Source organism: Myotis davidii, unplaced genomic scaffold, assembly GCF_000327345.1.
Source record: "Myotis davidii unplaced genomic scaffold, ASM32734v1 scaffold27, whole genome shotgun sequence".
Taxonomy (NCBI): domain Eukaryota; kingdom Metazoa; phylum Chordata; class Mammalia; order Chiroptera; family Vespertilionidae; genus Myotis; species Myotis davidii.
Window position 1 is genome coordinate 1,277,301 of NW_006297821.1, and position 22,082 is coordinate 1,299,382.

The following is a 22,082-nucleotide window of genomic DNA, read 5'->3' on the forward strand; positions in this document are numbered from 1 at the left end:
CTTTCCCTTCACTGGTCCCCAGCAATTCCATAACACACACCGAAGTCATCAAGGTATTTCTTTTCTTAGTTGGGAGGTAGAAGTGTGCACAGCTGTTGACTGAGGTGTTTGTTAGGGTTTTTGCAAGAACACGTAGGGAAATGAGATTGGGCCTGCCTCACATGCAGGCCCCAAGGACACCCAGTGGCATCTGACCAGCTCTGGGAGCTGTGCCCACTGAAGCTGGCATCCTTCAAGCTCTACCCTGTGCTGTGACACTGGGATGCCTCAGCTACTCTCAGCCTCTGCAAACCAGCTCTATACTTTCCATCCTTCTGCTCATCAATTCTGGGCCTCCCCAGCCTCATGACACCTACTCACTCACTTCTCTCTGTACTGACTCTGAACTTGAGTCTTATTCAAGTTCAACCCTGAGTGAGTCTTTGGGTCTCACTATAACATTTTGTGGAGGACTAATGAGGAAATGCATGCAAAGCACTTTGAAAATATCTAATGCATAAATGCTCACAAGATATCAATGATTGCTATTGTCCTTATTACCACTTAAGAACAGAGGATTCGTTCCTGACTTCTTTTCATGGTCACACATGTGCAACCTTCATCTTGAGATGACTGGGGAGAGTTTTTAAATCTCTCAAGCAGAGGGTTCCCCAAGGATGATGTTTACAACCTGGGTCGGGGAGGAGGGTGGCTTCTATTTGTCACTGTGACTAGGAGGGTTCTATTGACATGTAATGCCAGGAGTCCGGAGATGCTAACGCCACACCACCCCCTCACACAGAACAGCCCACACAGTAAAGACTGGCCTGCTCCGCGGGCCAACTGTGGTCCCCACCATGAGAAACTCTGAGCTGATTGTCCCTGAAAACCCATCTGAAATCCTCCATATGCTCTGTAGCTGCCAGCCTTCCAAATGGTGCCCCATCGAATGTTAGCTGTTGAGTGTAGCAGGCTTTTCCGCATGGCAATCTACTTATCTAAGAGTGCCAGGGTATAGAGAAATTTGAAAAGAGAGGGAGGGGATTAGAAATGTGTACAATTAAGAACAGCCTCCCATTTTTATAGGACCCTGATTTGATTTCTCCCTTGTAGTACAGCATGCACTATAAATTAGGGTTGCAAAGGCTGGCCCTACTTTGGAGGCACTCCTATTTTCCCAATCCGTTCTCAGCTTGGTGTTGTACCATTTAGAAATGAAAGCAACAGGATTTATGTTATCGCATTTTGAAAATACAAAAAAAAAAAAATAGTTCCCAGCATGAAGAAGCGCAGGGATGCCAAATTTCAGTCTCTGACAAAATTTGTTCCTTGCTAAAATTCACTGAAAATGGCCATCTATATTAGAAACTATATTTACACTTCACCATGGAAGTGACAGAAAAACCTAGAAAGATTTTTGGAAAAGACAGCAGATCAGGAGGGGGAAAAAGAATAACACAGAGAAAAATACACTGATTCTATTTCGTCCCCTGGTTCCTATTTTTCTTCTCTTTTCTTTCTTAATCAAAATGCTCAAATGTTTCTTTTACTGAATTAAAGATATCATAGAAACTGCTGTACTAACTTGTCTTATGACCCATTCCCCACTTCTTGTGCGCCTTCCATCCCCAAATACAGCACAATTCTCAATCCTAGGAACCACAGTTGTGTGAGGGCTGCTGGAATCCAGCCAACCCCAGTGTGTTGCATTAACATCCATGTTAAGCCAACAATGTGAATGCTGCTGCTGTAACATATTGAACAGAAACAGGAGATAAACGCCTGTGCTTCCAGCCCTTGCAATCCAGTTTAGGAATGATGGCACACCTGCAGGGCAGTGTACATCCACGTGTCAGGTATCTTTTATGCTGTTGGGCCAGACCCTGTGCCAAACGCTAGGAATGCTTCCGTGGACCTGATGGGCATTTGGTCCTGTCCTCATGGAGTTTGCAATCCAGACGGGAAAACAGATCATCAAGTAAAGAAATCACTAAACAGTATGATCAGAACTATGAAGGGAGCAGCAGGTAATTACAGTAAGGTGGTAGATGAATTCATTTGATGAGGAGACGGTGTAAGCAGGTTTACTGTATAAAGACCAGGGCAGCTCAGAGTTAGGGGGGGAGAATTCTAGGCAGAGAGGAAAGGTTCCAAGTTAGAAAGGAATTCTCCTGGTTCAGAGGAAGGCCAGTGTGGCAGGGACAAGGTCATGAGACAAGGTCATGAGGGAAGATGGAGTCAGATGGAGAGCCAAAGGAAGCCGGTGACAGTGGCCAGTGGAGCTAACAGCGGGTGTCTATGATGCTTCTGCTCCCACAGAGAACACGGAGAAGGGGAGGTTGGGGAGGTTTGCAGAAACTGTCCTCCACCAGGTGGCAGAGGGGTGGTAGTGGCGTGCCCTACCTGACTTCCAGGAGGTGAAACAAAGAAGCACAGACAGGTGTGTGAGTTGCTTCGTCCAGCAACAAAGACAGAGAAGGAAAGAGGAGGAACTGAAGGGAACTTGAATTTCTGGCTCCAGAAGCTCTGGCAAAGGGGAGACAGCTCAGAAGTGAGCTGGGTACATTGGGAAGGAAATGGCGTTGCAAATATTGGGGGGAGTGGGGGAGGGCTTGACGGTGTGGTGAGAAAAGGCATGTGGAGCATCTGGGTTTCATCACAGTGTGTTGCGGGGCTTGTGTGCCAGAGGGAGGGGAGCAGAGGTCTAAAGGCATCAAGGACGTTGGGGCCTGGAAACTGTCCACCAAATGCTGAACTCCACATTTCAGTGAGCTCAGCCCCTCTCTGCCCCTCTCTGCCCCTCTCTGCCCCTTTCTGCCCCAGGGTAAGTCACAGCACTGCCATGCCGAACGGTGAACAGCGCAGGCTCTGGAGTAGAGTGGGGAAGTCCCGTCACTCACTGAGTGCAGTGCACCTCTCCGTGCCTCAGTTTCCTCAACTTCACAACAGGGGTGGTAACTGCCCCTGCCCTACGGAGGAGTTGCGAGGACTGTAGGCGATCATCTATAAAATGAGCTTAACCCAGTGACTGGGGCACAGAAGGAGTACAGCAGGACTTAGTGGGTGTTCTTATGATTTTTTTATCATTTTTACCAATGCTGCGCCTTTCAAATGGCCAAATCTGTTTTTCTGCGGTTGGTACCTGTCAGGGCTTATTCTGAAGAACCTTGAGTATCAGGGACTCACTAATGTTTTATGATATTTTACCTCACTTTATGGTAGTCATTTATGACAAGACCAGCATGACATAAACTGCCATAAAGCACAGCAGAGCAATCACACCAATGACCATAAATCAAGGGGTGCAAGCGAAAGGGCCATAAAGGGAAGGAAATGGAGGGAAACAAGAGCGAGGGAGAGTGTGAAGTTGGGAGCTGGCAGCACAAACTTTGAGAGCTTGGAATTTCAATTGAGAACAAGCTGGGGAAAAAAATATTAGATGGATGTCTTCGGGGGTTGTTTAAATTACCCATACACATTTCGGGACAAATATGATGCACTTTCATGGTTTCAAAGAGAAAGACAGTATTTCATGTCCTACTCTGTTATGCATTTTTTATTGGGAATGCTATTTCTAATCCTATCCGTGTGTTTCGAATCCATGTTGGACGTCAGAGGTTCTTAGAATTCACAAGATGAGGCAATATTTTTGATGCTCAGGAACTATTGATGTCCCAGATTCTTTGGGAACCCCACTGGCTGAAAGGGATTTTGTAATAAGGTTAACATTTTTCTTTTTTGCATTTCTTTTATATTGAGGGTTTTTTCCCCTGAAACTTACTATAATGAACTGAGACTTTGAGGTTATATAGAGTCAATGTGCTTAGAATAATTCTGCTCAGGTATGGATGGATGGACAGGAAGGATGCATCAAAAGATCAAGCAACAACATTTTCAAGACCCTTGCTGAGTAGGCTTTGCTCAACCTTTAAACAAAATCAAACTAGGATCATTGATCTGGACTCATTTCTGGTTATAACTTCCCTAGTTGTTTTAAGATAATCCGGGCAAGGCATAGGACCTAGATGGGAAGAAGACACAAACATACAACATTTTACTTCCATCTTTGTCATAGAGAAAATATTGGTGTCCAGATACCCTCCCATCCCACGCAGAGAATGTGCAAGTTATTTAAAAGTCAAATCCTCCCTCAGATGTGTTCAAGATTTGCCAAGCTAAAAGAATACTTTGGTTTAAATGCCCTAAAAGTGAACAATTCTTTTATAACATAATAACTCTCCTGAATATGTATGATTTATTCAATCTAGAACACATGTATTGGGAGTATCCGGGAATCAGAGCCCATAGGCTTTCCTTTCCAAAGTACATTTACCCTCCGGAATGTGACTGTCCCCGTGTGGATGAAACACACAAATGCCAGTGACTCCCAGGAACCGCTGTGTCAGTGTGCAGGCTGGCAGACAAGACAAGGAATTAGAATCCAAAAGTCTGTTACACAGCAGTGATGTCTCAGAACCCTGGTTCAATCCCAGGCCTCTGTATTTTTAAGTGCCTCTCTTACATTCTTGATTCTCACATAAAAACTTCCCAGTATTGTGTGTCTTGGTTTTTATTTCCTTATTTTCTTTAGTTTGGGCATATCTCTTTGATACTTAATTAGCCAATATGGTCTCCCTATAATTTGGTTAGAAATTTCACCTCTTGGCCCTGTGTAACAGTATATCTTAAGGAAATATTTGGACAACTATGCAAAATTGATTTATAATGATAAAAAATGGAAACTGCCAGAAGCCGGTCCGTCCTTGCTGCTTGACACAGTCGCTGCAGGGAAGAAACATCTGCACAGCATATGTTTCAAGAGACCTGGCGTATATGGCATACTGTTCTTAATATGTTTGCTCCCCTTCTTGGCACTATGTGTTTTAACCAAGGTCACCTCTCCAAGAAAGGTTGTTTCCCCAGGTAGGGATTTTCCCCTGAAGTTAGGGAGGGAATCTGATCAACTGAAGGCAGCCTCCGTGTCATTCCTTCTTCGCCGACTCCGTCCACACCTTTGGGAACCCCTGGACCTGCTGGGGCTGGACCCCAACAGGAAACTCCTTAAATGTTCACTAAAAGGAGAAATTGAATAAAGGTACATCCATTCACTGGAACACTATACTGAAGTTTAAAAGGATATAAAAAACTAGCATGTATTGATATTTGTATAGAAAAATATATGCTCACACATACATAACTAAAAAATCTACAGTACACACACCAAACTGTTACCAGTGGTTTTCTCTGGAGGGTGGGTATTTCTGAGGATATTTTCATTTTCCAACATTTACACCTCTTTCCTGGGTGAACTTACCTACTAGCATATGATATGTGGGTATGGATGCTATCAAAGATACTTTTTATTCTGGGAACCATGTTGCGTAAGTTCCATTTCTATTTGCACACACACATGGATATAGAGTATGAATGGCAGTTGTCTCTGAGGAGTAGGATACTAGAGATTTCTATTTTCAAAATTTCCTACAATGAATAGATATTAATTTTGTAATATGGGGGAATTTAATCTTTTAGAGCCTTCCTTACAATAAAATATTTGGAAGGAAGAAATGGAAGGAAAGAAGGAAGGAAGGAAGGAAGGAAGGAAGGAAGGAAGGAAGGAAGGAAGGAAGGAAGGGTGGGAGGGAGGAGAGAGGCAGGCCTCCTACTTAAGTCTCTCCCTTCCTGGAAACCAGGGAGCCCAGAGGCTTAGCATGTCTCTTGCCCAGATCATATGCCACAAGCTGAACTACTCTGACAGCAAGAGTGAACATGAGCCTGTACAATTCATCCAGAGATGCAGATGCAGTCACCCTTCCCTGCGAACTTCCTGGGCCCTGATCTCCAGCCTGGCTGCCTGTCCCGTGGGTGTGCCCTGGCCCAGAGGGAGCGCACTGCAGCAAGAACCACTGGCCAGCCCACTGGGGCAGACACACATAAAAGAGAAGCCCAGAGAAAACATGATGACCCAGAGAGGGTAAAACAATGGCTTCCTTTCTAACAAGATAGCAGTTTCTGGCCCCAAATAGCATGAGGACTTGTCATTTCTAATGACGGGGGTCCTCAACTGTGTAGGCTTTGGAGTGTCTCTTCTAGAAACTCCTGCAGAATGCCCGTTCCATGGCATCTGGTCCCTCTTGTCATCACTGTGTCCCCAATTCTGAGAGCGGTGCCTGGGATATTGCAAGTACTCAATGTGCATTATTGAATGAACTAATGAACCAAAGGACTTAATGAAGCTCCAAAGTAGGCAAAGAGAGAGTAGTTTCTTTTTTTTTTTTTTTAATCCATCAAATGATGGGATTTGAAATGGCCAAGACCTTTCAGACTGGAGGATGTGTGATTGGGATTCAAAACATTCTTGAAAATTTTAAATAGACTTTAAAATCTTCATGCTCAACATTGCCCATGCCTAAATGAAATCTGGCATAAACATTTGAGTGGCCAGAGATGGGACATTTGAATGGCTTTGCTCTGCCCAAAAAGTCAAAGAGAACCCTTGCATGGAGTGTATGGCATACAAACACATAAGCATCCAGAAGCCCAGATATATGCAACAAAAATGAGAGCCACTCATTTTGGGATGAAGTCTGCTACATTACCCAAGAAGCAGAGCCACAAATGATTTCTTGAAAATGGAATGTGCTCATGGAATACAGCAATTTAACCCAGTGCAACAGATGAAACATCATCCATCTTTTTTAAAAAAATATGATTTATCTTTCTCTATCCCAGTAGGTATGTTTGAGAGTATCCAATTCTATGTTGAACAACCATAATTGAGAGGAAACATAATGATATGAGTCTGGGGCAGAACTCTATCGGTGGCTTTGACAGGTGAAAAAGAAAAACATAAAATATCAATGGTTGCCTGCATTATTATAGAGACTGTTTTACATCTATTTAGCATAATGCTCTTTCGTCCTTTCTTACCTGTTCACAAAGAGGGTTTTTTTTTTTCTTTTTGGTTTTCAAACTAAATTCTAGAGAAGAAAGGGCAGATGTGTGTGTGTGTCGGGGGGGGATAGTTATATTCTATATTGTTTCTTGGCTAAATTAGTAAAAAATTATTTTCTGAGTTAAAAGTTATTATGGTGATGCATTTTGGCTACATTACTTGAGAAAATAAAATAAATTAACAGAAGGATGACAGACAAGGAGACACTGATATCTAGATTCTTCATGCAGCCTTTGCATTCTCATTATTGCATTGTCTTTCTGTATTACTTTTGCTTTATAATGCAATTGGAGAACCATAGAAATGTTAATGGCAGCAGTAGAGTTCTGAGGAAGGCAAAAATGTTTACTAATTATTGTCTTTAAATTTGGTTAATTATGGAAGCATTTCTCCTCTGGGTTCATTTCAGATAGGACCACCATTGGGGGAGGTCAGGGTGAAATGTACTGTCTAGTTAGAAAGGCAACTTTCAGAATTTTGTTGTATTTCCCTCTTGGTTGACCTTATAGAGGAAGGAACAGATTGTAAATTAAAATTCTCAGCATCAGAGCTCAATAGCAAACCTTAAGGTGAGTCACCATCTTTTGTTTTATATTTAGACTAGAGGCCCAGTGCACAAAATTCATGTATTGGAGGAAGAGGGTCCCTCAGCCCGGCCTGTGCCCTCTTGCAGTCTGGGAACCCTCAGGGGATGTCCCAGGGATTGGGCCTAAGCTAGCAATTTGATATCCCTCTCGCAGTCTGGGACCCCTCACTCCTTACCACCCACCTGCTCGCTGCTTCTTCCTCCTCAGCTCACTGCTCCTTAGCGCTGCTGCGGAGGCAGGAGAGGCTCCCACTACCACCGCTGCACTCACCAGCCATGAGCCCAGCTTCTGGCTCAGCGGCGCTCCCCCTGTGGGATCGCACTGACCACGGGGGTAGCTCCTGCATTGAGCATCTGCCCCCTAGTGGTCAGTGTGCATCATAGCGACCAGTCGTTCTGGTCATTCCGCCATAATGGTTGCTTAGGGTTTTATTATATAGATGAGAAATTGTTGCTCATGTTTACATGTGGGTTGTTGTTTTTCATTGTGTGCCGCTTGCAATTATTAGTAAGGCTGGTGATGAGGTTACTGAACCATTTGGAGTTGACTTTTCTTTTGTGATGCATAATTATAGGGGTTTATTTACAATCTTTGTGTGTGTGTGTGTATGCTATTTAATGATTCACATTTTTATTCTTCTCCCCTGTGAAGGGTGTGACTTCTCCATTCTTAGTATGAATTATTATTTGGAGTGCACCATTATTGCCTGGAATGCTAGAATTAAAGAAAAATTTTCAAAACTAAATAAATAAAGAGCTAACCTCGTACCAGTAATGTTCTTAAGATCCGGATAAAGCCTGCCGACAACGGAAGGCACAGAGCCATTATTCAACGCTCACGTTTCCCACTTGTACAGCAATCCTGGGCATATTATGTTGTAAAACATCTTATTCCCCCTCTAACTTCTTAAATTGCTCCAGATGCTTCTTAACCATAAAAAATGTAATGATAATTTTTTTTAAAGCTGCATCATCTGTTTTCATATCTGACTTCCCTGAGATATGCCAGTTAGTTCGGGAAGTTGGGATCGGAAGCAAGATTATGTACATGGTTCATTTGCACATAAACAGAGATGAAAGAGCAGAGTGAACATCACAGTACAGAGGCTGACTAACCACCTCACTTTAGCAGAGAACTGTTTAAATGCTCTGTGACGTAATTTCCTCATCCACAACATGGCAACGCTAATAGTGCCTACCTGATGGGTTTGTAAGGATTCAATTTGTTCATCCATATGAAATATTTAGGATCCAATACCAGGCACACAAGTGCTTAATGAATGTAAACTATTATTTCCTAAAGTCTGCTCATCCTCCTTTTGGTAGATGTAGATGGTTTGGAGGGATTCATAGAGAAATTTTTCTTTTCATGTTTAATGTGTATCAATTAGAATGCCCTTGGCCATAGTGGAGATTATTTTTGGACAGCAATTTTTAACCAATAAAAATGTTAAAGTAAAAATTGCCTTAAAACAGAAGTGAACAAACTATAGCCCTTAAAAGTCAAATCTGAGCTATTGTCAGTTTTTGTATGTTTTGCAAATAAAGAATGGCTTTACAGATGATTATTTGTAAACAATTTGGTGATAGAGAACACTTTCAAAAATCCCATTCTCACTCGTATATCTCTACTATAAAATTATACTCCATTAATTATCATTATATTTTGAATTTCATGAATAAATAATTGGTGGAAATTTGTTTTGCCTCTTTTTATATAACAACCTATACAATACCTTTGATGGTTGCCACTTGGCTGGTAAAGCATTAAGTTTTTACTACCTGGCAGCTTACTAGTCTCTCATAGAGTAAGCCACCCAGGGCTGAGCAACTCTCAGTTGGTTGAAAGAGTGGTTCTGTGATTCATCAACACCGAGACTCCCTCCACGTGTCCTTTCTGCCGTCCTTAATGTGTGAGCCTTACCTGTGGACTGGCTTCTGTAGGGTCACAAGATGACTTTCTGCAGCTCCAGATGCAGAAATACTCTCTTTCTGCTGTCTCCTTAAGAGACATTCTTTCTTAAGAATAAGAAAGCCTTTGTCATAAATCCCCCAGCAGAACTTCCTACTTAACATTGGTCAGAACTGGTCATATGACCACCCCTGAACCAATCCCTACAGAGAGAAATAGATTTTGATAACTGGCTTAGACTAATTAGGTTCTACCTTCCTGAATTGGGAATGTGGTCAACTTTTCTGGAAGCACATTAGTGCATGGAGAGAAGGTGGATGGGCCACCCAAATACATAGGGGTTCTGTTAGAAAAAGGGAAGGAGAGTATGGATATTGGAAAAGCAATGTATAGCATGTTTACATCTTTACATATGTATTAGGAGAAAACTAAAATTAGCACATTGTAGCATGCTTTCATAATTCTTATTACTTAGGATAAGGCTAAATTTTTGGTCTATTTACATAAAAATGCTAATTAAACAAGAACATAATAAGGAAAGTGTCATAGAGACAAATAGGAATGTGGAACACAAGTGGTTAAATCACAAAATGTCTAAGATTTAGACGATTCTGCATGTTGGCCAATGTTTATGCTTAGAAACACTTTTTGCCAAAACCGGTTTGGCTCAGCGGATAGAGCGTCGGCCTCCGGACTGAAGGGTCCCGGGTTCGATTCCGGTCAAGGGCATGTACCTCGGTTTCGGGCACATCCCCAGTGGGAGATGTGCCGAAGGCAGCTGATCGATGTTTCTCTCTCATCGATGTTTCTAACTATCTCTCTCCCTTCCTCTCTGTAAAAAATCAATAAAATATATTTTAAAAAAAGAAAAAAAAGGAAAGAAAAAAAAGAAACGCCTTTTGCTTAGAAACTCCTATTGATTCTTCAAAGCCCAAATCAGATGTGATCCCCTCCCTGGAGTCTTCCCCGATCTCCTCCTTTTTGTGCTCCTGTAGGCCCGGTTTCCCCCAGGGCACTGTCTTTGCCTTCTGTCTCTTACAACAACGGCCAGGCTGTGGTCTTTTCGTACCCACTCCTGAGGGAGAACAGGCTGTTTATCACTCAGCCATTCGTCAAGCACTTACGTGGCTCACAGGCTTATGTTCATTTCTAGCCCTGGCAATGAAGCATGGATCTCCTTTTTATGCTCCTGTAGGCCCGGTTTCCCCCAGGGCACTGTCTTTGCCTTCTGTCTCTTACAACAACGGCCAGGCTGTGGTCTTTTCGTACCCACTCCTGAGGGAGAACAGGCTGTTTATCACTCAGCCATTCGTCAAGCACTTACGTGGCTCACAGGCTTATGTTCATTTCTAGCCCTGGCAATGAAGCATGACATATGCAAGGTGCTCATAACATTTTTATTGTTCACATGAAGGAAGAACTGATCAGCCAAATAATCTCACAAATTGACAGTACCTATCTGTGCAAGTTTAGCAAAGGGAAGCACACATTTTGAACACCCAGCACTCTAGCAAGTTCTTATTTAATCAAAAGGAAGCCAACCCATCTCAGCAAATTTCTGAAGTTGGCGTCACTTTTAGAAACAGGCGAAGACAAATGTCTCCGGAGAGGACTGGACTAACACTTGGGTATTTGGAGGTAAGGCCTTTTGCCCTCACCATTAACTCTTATTCTTTTATTCCACCTTAAGAGTATCTGTTCCTTTTTTCTTGTAAGGGAATCCAAGGCAAACAAAATGGACTCCAAGCCATTTAAAATAATTTTACTTCTACATTATGGGACTAAAATTTTAAAACTTAAAATTTGCTCACTTTACTGGCTTACTTGGAACACTTCAATTACATCTCATTTCTCCCAGGATAATGGCAGAAACCTTCAGGACGGCTTGCACAGACCTGGGAATTCCACCCAAAACCTGCTTGCTTTCATGCCCTCTCTCTGCCCTTTCCCTCCTTGCTACAGCCTCACTGGTTTGCTCTGGCATTTTATACATGAAGCTGCTCCCACCTCAGGACCTTAGCTCATGCTTTCCCTCTGCTCAGAATACTCTCCAACTTTTGTTTTTCCTTGATGTCTCAGGTTAAATATTGCTTTTCCAGAGAAGCCTTCCTGGTCTATCCAATCTACACGCCGCTGGTATTTTTTCTTCAAAACAATCATCTAACTTTTAATTAAAGGCATCATTTTTATAATAATGGGTTTCATTTCTGTTTTCCCTATAAAACAGTAAGGAAAGTGAGTATTGCGAATTGCTATATCTGCAGTGCTTAGAATAGGGTCCAGCACATAGTAGGTCCTCAACAAAAGACAGATTGAATAAACAGGTCAATGAGCCTGTCCACGGAGCAGTAATGTCACTGCCTGGGCCAATCCATATTTCTCTAGGACCTCACAGATTCCAAAGTCACTTTCTCATGACAACCAATACTCATTTCTTCACTCATTCAACAAATAGGTATGGAGTACCCACTATGTGCCAGGATTTCTGTAGCCAGGGGAGATAGAGCCTCATGGAGCTCACATGCTAATGGGAGACCAAAAATGAACAAAGAGGCAAACAAACACATAACCAACACAACACGAACTATGAAGAGAGCACCAGAATGTTCTTTGAAAATATGTCACCGTGGTGGTGGAGGTGTGTGTCCTTCTCCAAAAAATTGACTTTCTGGGCTATGAACAGTAACAGCCACCCTGCATGGGAGCTTCGCCTACCTCAGGAGCCTTCACAACAGCCAGCCAGGCTGGTTACGTGAGAACCTCTTTCCTAAGTGGGAAACAGACAACAGATAATCAAGGTTAATTTAACTTTTCAAATTACAAATTCATCTGGAGCCCTGTCTACCACCGGGCACTCTCGTTGCTGCCAGGCTGTAAGCATTGTCCTAGCAGGCTGCTGTTCCACTCCTTACTCACGCTCCTTCAACAATGGCTGCCTCGGGGTTTACATCAAGCCCATATAATCATATAGTGAAGCTTGGCTTTTTCACTCCCATGATTCTAAAGTGCCACTCGTCATTTTTCTAACATGGCCGATGTGTTACATGCTTAATAAAACACTGGAACTTAGGAAGAAGGCCCAGCGAGATTCGGGCAAACACTGAGAAATGGTGTCCCTTTGGTACCGGTGAATCTTTCAGTCTGCGGAAGAGCAAGTCTTAGCTGGAAAAGCAAAAGACACCCATTCGCCCCCCCCTTTTCGGCCTTCTCCTCCCTTTCTGTGTTTGCAGAACTTAGACCCTGGTCAAGTGCTAATTTTTTACTGAGAAAGAAAGCGGGTGTGGAGGGAGGGCCGAGGAGGAGTAAATAAAATCATTCATTCAACGCCTCACGGCCTTGTCTCCAGTGATTGCTGGCCCTGTGGGTAATAGCCTGTCTGTGGTTTTGACCCAATTCTCAGTCCCTTCTTATGGGGCTCCACCAATTCATCTAATGGTTCATTAATTGCAGATATCTGAAATCATTAGGACCTGATTGAGCACGGGAGGCATCAAACCTTCCAAAGCTGTAACTGCTTAACCAGCAAATGGGCTCATTGCAAAGGAATGTCGATGTTTATAGTAGACGTAACCCGAACTCGGGTGTTCATTGACACATTGTTCCATTTGTATACAACCCGGCTGGCATCTATCTGTTCAAGAGAGCATGATTTATCCAGTGCTACATCCTGACCTGACAGGCCAGAGATTAGCGCTTACCCCAGATGAAAGGCGAGCTGTGTGTATTCCTAAAACAAATATTTAGTATCTGACAAGCTCTGGTTAATATTAATTTGTGATAGAAAGCAGTCAATTTAAGCTCCGTTCCTGCCAAAATCTATTTGGGTTTTGTAAATCATTTTCCAGGACTACAGTGGAGAGAGTCAGACAGGAGGAGACTTCCGTGAAGTGAGAGCTCTGCCGATCTGGACAAGAGCTTTCCAGCCAAGAGTGATAAACAGGCAGCCCGCAGGCACGAAATCCTCCTGCAGATATGTTTTCTTGGACTAGCACAGTGTTTTAAAATAGTCGTTTTTAATTATTTGCCAAGTCTGAGTTTCTGACTTTTCTTGCCGATCTGGCAACCCTGGGCCCGGGTTCCCGCAAGGCGACCGCCAGCTGGAGCGGAGTAGAGGCTGTCCCTGCGGAAGGGGCCCGTGCATGCCATTTGGCCAGAGCCTCCCCGCCCCCCACCCTATTATTCATACTTTCCCACCTACACCTGCCCGCTGTCCGTCTGCCAGGTAAGGAAACTGACAGGTAAGGAACAAGGACTGTCCAAGGACACGTGTTTGGTTAGTATCAGAGCGGGGACAAGAGCCCAAATCTGCTTCTACATTTCCATTTAATCCCTGCTCTTCCACACCGATATGCTCATGATTTGGGGAAGAAAAGTTTTAACCTGGTGTTCAGGGCGTTTTCAAAGGCCATAGAGCAGTGGTTCTCAGCCTGGGCTGCACATGAGAATCACCTGGGAATCTTTTCAAAATCCTGATTTCTGGGCCTCATCCTCCGGAAATTCTGTTTCTTTGTTACTAAGGTTGTGGCCCCGCCCCATAACCAAGAAACAGAATTTCCGGAGGATGAGGCCCAGAAATCAGGATTTTAAAAAGATTCCCAGGTGATTCTAATGTGCAGCCAAGGTTGAGGACCACTGCCATAGAGTATGCCTGGGTCGTTAGCATTATTACCAATCACTCTCCATTCGATCACATGTGTGTCGTTGCTTCTGCAGATCTGAATAAACGTGGCTTTGCAAGACCACACAAATCCGTTAAGACCTTCCTGTGTCTATGCACATCTCACTTGGGTGGGCAGCGACTTGCTGCATGAAGAGATGGTGGGCCTTCCCTGACGGGGTGCCAGTTCTATACCTGCTGCTTTCCAAACTGTGTGTGTACGTTTTCCTTCTTAGCGTGCACAGCAATCCTCAAAGGTAAGTTCATTGTTCTCACTTTACAGATGAAGAGTTTCAGGTTCCGGGGACAGAGCGGGAATTTGAATACAAATCTATGGGGTTCGAGCGCCTGTCTTCTTACCACCTCCCACACTGGCTGGCGGCTGCTGAGGGAGGCATGTGCCCCACTTGCAACACGAAAACAAGGCTCATATATCGTGTGTAGCTTATAAAAAAGGCGAAGCAATATAGGAGAGATGTGCAGTCGGGAATGGGTTAAATATTCTGTTAGCATTGGTTTAAAAAAATGAATTCTTTGCATTTTTAAAATGTGTGTTGGAAGCATATTTCTTGGTGTGCAACAAAAACATTTAGGCTCCCTGTCATTTAGGTGAATTCTGTTTGCATGCTCTCTTCACGGAATACTGATGTTAATTTTTGGTTAAGTTTAATCTTACGGAGTATAAAGCAATTTGATAGAATAAGTAACCTTTCATTAAAGTTCAATGCTGTACTTAAGGAAAATGGGACCGTGTGCATTAATTGATAGTTGACAGCTATTATTTCCATGAAAACCTTTTATAGTAAAATTTCTATTTGATGGATGGGAATTTATAAAATTTGCATTTCACTGAGCTGGATTCAACTGGAAGTACTGGGGATATAGTTCTTTTTCAAATAATTTTCCACCTTTACATTTTTGTTAAACATTTATTAATGGATGGAATCTTAATTTAAAGACTATTGCACTGATTTTATTTAATAAGTCGGGTATGTCAGTGCATGAACACAAGTATTTTCCCTGTACTTCATTTTGATACAACGTGACTATTTATGAGTATATTTATCCATGGAGACTTAATTAGTACAGTTGAGTTTGGGGCAAATTGCTTAATAAAGAATTTTATTTTATTTTACTTTTTTAAACTCACAATAAATTCCATAAATATCACTGGGAATTTTTCTTCCAGCAACAGTTTAGAAGGAAGTAATATCTCGGATTTGGCATATTTGACTGGAATTACAAAATGTGGAATGGAATTCTAATTTTATTCAGATTCTGCCCCATCCTATCCCACCACTCTCCAATATGAAGATGCTTGAGACACTACAATTCAGTCTGGCATTATTATCCAAGATTTTAACAACTGAGATGATATTAACATAAAAGCTATTTTCTCCTGTTAATTCTGATCAAAATATTGGCAAGATTTTCCATGGTTTTCTATAAAACACTCATGTTGAAGTTGTTATTGCCCTTTAAGAGATGAGGAGGTTGAGGCCAAGAACAGGGAAGTTCCCTGAAATTGAACTAACTCAAGAATATGTCAAGATTGCCCTGGCCAACTGGCTCAGTTATTTGGAGCACCACCCCATACACCAAAAGGTGGCGGGTTCGATCCCAGGTCCAGGTGTGTATGGAAGGCAACTGAACTATGTTTCTCTCTCTCCCTCCCTCTCTCTCTAAAAACTCATTTAAAACAATCTTTGGGTGAGGATTAAAAAAAAAAAAAGACAATGTCAAGATCAAAATCTAGATGGAAGAAGGTATAGAGCAGTGGTTCTCAACCTTCTGGCCCTTTAAATACAGTTCCTCATGTTGTGACCCAACCATAAAATTATTTTCATTGCTCCTTTGTAACTTTGTAATGTTGCTAATGTTATGAATCATAATGTAAATATCTGATATGCAGGATGGTCATAGGTGGCCCCGGTGAAAGGGTCGTTTGCCCGCCGAAGGGGTCGCGACCCACAGGTTGAGAACCACTGGTATAGAGGGTATAAATTGTGATAGAAAAAAAAAAATCTAGGATCTGAGATCTCTTTTCAAAATGTAGCCACCAGATTAAAAGCCTTCCCTCTCGCTGCTCCCTGTACCCGGAATGTCCTCTCTCCCTGGTAGACTGGTTCCATGATATCCTTCAGGGTTCAAGAGAAGTCCACAGACACGACGCCTGGGCCACCCCACCTGGCACAGTGATCCCTGCTATTCCCTTCCACTGTGGAGACTGTATCACAGGCGACAACTATATAGTGGTCTGAGGACTTTCCAGTTGTAGATCTCCCCTATTGGATTTTTGATCTCCACCAGGGCAAGGATGCTGGCTAATCTGCTTATCTCTTTACATACTCAGTGCACGCTATGGAGCAGTTTCTCAGCGAATTGTTGAATGAATGGATGGACAGGGACTCTTAAAACTCAGAGCTCAAAATTAATTTCTGCATCCACAAAGCAAATTTCCTGCGAGACCAAGATTCCTAGTTTGTGTGATAAGGCAGTTTCTCTCTGTCCTCCACAAATTGGAAAAGAGAAATCTGCTGGAAATATTTATATGAGCTGCTTAAAAGTCCTTATGAGGTGACACAAATCAGAAAGCGGAGTGTCTCTTCTCACAAGTCCCATTCATTTCCCCGAAAGCACTGATGCGGTCCCAGCCCTCAATCCAAACCCACGGGGCCGGAAGCAGACTGCTCCGAACCACTTCGGAGGAAACTCTGCCTCCTTTTCTCTCAGTGGCATTGCTACCCCAAAAGTAATTTAACAGGAATTACAGTTCAACTTAGTAGGCGTGATGGAGGATATAGGAATATCCCAAGATAATACCATTTATTCTAAAGGACAATGTGTTGCCACACGAAGAGAACATGAGAAAATTTCACAAGGAAATGGGCGGCTCCTCAGAGCACTACTCTGTGTTCGGATTTAAGGGCCAGGGTAGCTGAAGGGCAGTTAAGTGACTGTGAGCTATAAAGTCCTTTCTTTCCAGGGAATTCCTCTCTTCCTTTGATATCTTTTCTAAAGTTAGGATTGTTCACATAAAGAGATAGCATCTCACCTCATGAACTGCAAAAAAAGTAAGAACTTACTAAGATAAACTAAAAAATCAAATCTGAGTTCATGTCGTTCTTACAGATGTAATCTTGTTTTCAGGCCAGGGCCAGCATAATTCCTTAAGGGACAGAGAGTAAATATTTTAGGCTTTGCAGGCCATTGAGTTGGGCCACAATCACTTAACTCTGCCCTGTAACACTGAGCAGCTATCAATAATGCATACATGAATGGACATGACTGTGTCCTAATAAAGCTTTATTGACTTTTAAAATGTGGCTGGCCATGGTTTACCAACCTCTGATACAGGCTAACATTTTAGATAAAGCCAGATTTTCTAAGGAGGAATTAATAAGCACTCACATCAGGGGAGGCCTGGAATTGCCCCCAAAATGCTTCTACCTATTGAAGGATGTCTGAAATACACTTTAAAGATGTCAACTCTTTTCCTATTAATATATGTTAATAGGTATACACCTGTGAGGGAGAAAAGCGTTGTGCAGTCACATATGTTTGGGATGCTGGATCAACAAATTTAAGCAGCTGTCTTTACTGAAGAACTTTTTGAGCTTTTAATATGCTAATGCACCTTGAAAACAGGGGAAGGAAGAGCATAAGCATTTTCTAATGTATTTGACTACCAAATCCTTTTGTGAGGACATTGCAGGACTGTTTTCCAACAAACACATCTTGGGAAATGGCATTTTAGGATACAAATGCCATTGGAAAGGAGCAATAAATAATGATAGTTATTACCCTGGCCTGGCTGGTATGACTCAGTTGGTTGAGCGTGATCCCATACATCACATGCCCGGGGTTGCAGGCTCAATCCCCAGTAGGGGGCATGCAGGAGGCAGCCAATGGATGTTTCTCTCTCAATGGTGTTTCTATCTTTATCCTTTCCCTCTATGATGTCTCCCTCTCTCTCTCTCTCTCTCTCTTTCTCTCTCTCTCTCTCTCCCTCCTTCTCTCTCAAATCAATAAAAATGTATTTTTTAAAAATAGTGATAGTTATTATTTATTGAATTCTTATCACATATAATTACATATGCATTATTTCATTTAGTTATGGCAACCATCTTCTGAATTATATCCCTCTTTATAATTAGGAATATTGAAATGTAAACAGGTTAAAAAACAACTTTTGGTTAAGACAAGAACCATAGGACTTCACTCATATGTGGGATATAAAACAGAAAGCAACAAACAAACAAAAACTCATCGACACAGACAACAGTATTGTGATTACCAAAAGGGGAGGGAGGTGGGGAGAGGCAGAAGAGGGTAAAGGGGGTCAAATATATGATGGCGAGGGAAGGAGAGGACTTTGAGAGGTTGAACACAGTGCAATATACAGATGATACAATACAAAATCGTACGCTTGAAACACATATCTTATTAACCAATGTCACCCCAGTAAATTTCATTAAAAATATTTTTAAAAAACCAAAAAGGCCAAGGAGTTTTTAGGTCTCCTATAATATGAGGGGTGTCCAAGTGGTGACATTTGGGGCTATCACCCCTCCTTTCCAGGAAATGGTAGAACTGAGTGCCCCTCCCTCTTTCCACTTCAGCAAAGTCCTAAGACTTGCTTTAACCAATGGAATAGGAGCAGAAGTGAACATGTCAGTTTCATGGTGATTTCTTTGGAAGAAAAGGAATAAACAGCCGTATTCTGTACTTCCCCTCCTACGATAACCCTAACCATACAGGTAAGGAAGCCTCGGTCAGCCAGGTGTCCTCAGTGAGGAGATTTAAGGAAGAGCCCTTCTATTCCTTTGAAGTAGACCTAAAACAGGAGCAAGAAATCGACCTTTGTTGTTTACAAATCACTAAAATTTGGGGGCTGTTTATTACTGCAGCACAGCCTAGCTTATCCTGGCTGATGCGGGCAGCCTGGGCCAGTCTTTGTGGATATTGTAGGAAAGCTGTAGGACCCCGGGATGTCAGAGATTCTTAAAGATCTTTTTAAGTAACAGAGTCCTCTGAAGGGACTAGGAAGAGAGTGTCGTTTCAGGTGCCAGACTGAAACAGATGAGAACATAAAAGCAGTAAATTCAGGCCTAAGGATTCTAGAAGGTAAGGCAAGCATCATGACAGGTATCCTTGTCTTTTTCTGACAGGAAAAAGAATATACCTCCGTACAGAGGCAATACGTTTTATCCTCCTAGGGCTGAATTCCAGCTGGATTTGTCCTCTGGGGTTTGTTTAAAGGATGAGTAACAGAGTGAAGACCATCATCTCCCACCACAAAAGCCACAGAGATGCTGAGAAACTGGACAGTCCCTTCAGCGACCCCCTCCTGAAGGAAAGGGCATCACTTACCATGGTCAGGCAGCGAAGGCATTTTCTATGAAAAGTTGAGACAATGGGGATCAAGGAAGTTACTCTCAGATGACCCAAGTCTGGGTTCCCCAACGCCAGTCCCTCACAAAACATTGTCATGTATTTCTTCCTCGGTCACCTGCTCTCGCTCCTTGGGTTACCAAATATTTTCCTCAAATTGATTCCCACTTTTTTCCTTAATTAAATTTATTTAAACAGAAACAAAATTGATTTGAGTAGTACAAATTAAAAAACAGTATCATTAATTGCAAACAGAAATCAATGGAAAATCCCCATAAGGATGAATAAGCAGCAAAAGAAAACAACAAATCAAATTATCCCATTTTATCTGGATATTGTACCTTGCTAAACTGGATAGCCCTGGGGCTGGCTTATTTGTTATGACAAAATGATAGCCTCAACCTGGGTTTATCTCCTTCACTAACCAGAATTATGAGGGGCGTAGTTTTTTTTAATATATATTTTATTGATTTTTTTACAGAGAGGAAGGGAGAGGGATAGAGAGTTAGAAACATCGATGAGAGAGAAGCATTGGCCAGCTGCCTCCTACACACCCCCTACTGGGGATGTGCCTGCAACCAAGGTACATTCCCTTGACCGGAATCGAACCTGGGACCCCTCAGTCCCCAGGCCGACACTCTATCCAGTGAGCCAAACCAGCTAGGGCAAGGGGTGTAATTTTAAGACTCAACAATTCAGGGTCCTACCTAAAATCACTGAAGTCCTTTGGGATGCGCCCCACAATCGGGGAAACACTGATTACAGTGGCAGTGAGAATGGACCTCTCAGATTTCCGAGTGGGGGCAGCGCAAATGACTGACAAGCCCAGATGCTGCACTCTGAAATCCATCAGCAGGTTCTCATGGAGCCAACGCTTGCCGCAGGCTGCTCCCAGCCAGGGACTGAGGGTGGTTGGGTGCCAGACAAGGACACATGGCTGCCCTCCAACAGCCCCTGTGACTCGCCAGTCTGTCAACCATCCTTGGAACTGCTCTGCCCACTAAGAAGCTTCTACGCAGCCTCTCTCTTTCAAGATGATCAGACTCCAACACAAGGCCCCTCCCCATGACCCTCGGTAGGTGTTCCCCTAATCTGCGCCTGTGTGTCTAACCTTCCTCACTGCTTCTCGGAGAACCTAGACTCCCAGGTTAACACTCCTAACCTCCGCATCTTTTGGAGACAAAATGTACAGACAGGAAAATGCCCCACTAAATTGTCTTGTCCAAGCATCAACTGTCTCCAATAAATCTCAGATAGGGCGAATCTCCGTCTAATCTTCCCCAAAGCAGACACAGTACAGATAGTCTTATTGTTGCCTACAGCAGAAGCCTCAGATCTGCGTATGGGGATTAAGGAGGGCAAAGATGACATGTCACAGCAGAAGTTGAAGAGCTGCATTTATAGCTTTCCACCAAACATTAGGTAAATGCCTCCTCGCCTTTTAAGACCCAGCTCAGACATTCCCTGCTCTGAGAAATCTTCCCGATCTGACCAGCCAGCATGGTCCCACCTGCCTCTGCGTCCCCACAGGCCCCATAGGCACACCCTTTCCTGATGCCCTTCCCCCGGCTCATTGTAATGAGAGTGGAGTCAGGTCTTGAGAGAATCAGGTTGAAAGTCAGAGCCTGGAGCAAACATTCTGTAAGGGAAAATTGTCTTTCAAAATCCCTTAAAAAGGTCTTTCGAGGCAGATGGATGTACAGTTTCTCAGTGAGTCCAGCATGGCCGGTTTCTCCTTCAGTATTGGGCTAAGCACCTTACAAAGCAGTTGGCTTGCACTGAAGGACCACCCTGCATGAGAAACAGAATAGTCACAGGGATGTAAGATGCAGCAGAGCGAATATAGTCAATAATATCGTAATAACTATGTGTGGTGTCAGACGGCGCCAGATTTATCGGGGCAATCACTTCGTAAAGTATACAAATGTCTCATCACTGGGTTGTACCCCTGAAGCTAATATAATATTGTACATCAACCGTAATTGAAAATTTTTTTAAGTCATTTTATTTATTTTTATTTTTTTATTGCTTAAAGTATTACAAAGGGTATTACATATGTGACCTTTTTTTTCCCCACCCTTGACAATCCCCTGGCCTCCCCTATCCCCCAGTGTCTGATATCCATTGGTTATGCTTATATGCATGCATACAAGTCCTTCGGTTGATCTCTTACCCCTCTCCCTCCTGCCCCCCAACCCTCCCTGGCCTTCCCGCTGCATAAAAATCACTTTAAAACATAGAACCAGGTTGAATCTTTTAATGTGAGAATCACCCCAATACAAGAAGAGTCCTGTGAGGGGACACACAACCTAAGGCCCCCTGAGAGCACCCCAGCTTCCCAGCTTCACCTCACATTTCAGGCCGGATCTGCATTTAGTGGGTGAAAGGGCAGCCCTGGCCAATTACATAAGTATTCCTCTCTCTTACTTTGTAAACTTCATGTATAGTCGAATTCACAACGGTTAAACTTTTAGTTTCTACAATAACATCTGTTTCTTTCACTAAGGTCCACTTGACTGGAAGCTTCCTACCATCTACCACAGGGTCTGTACAGCTGGTATTAAAAATGTGATGAGGGAGAGAGGGACGGAGGGAGGGA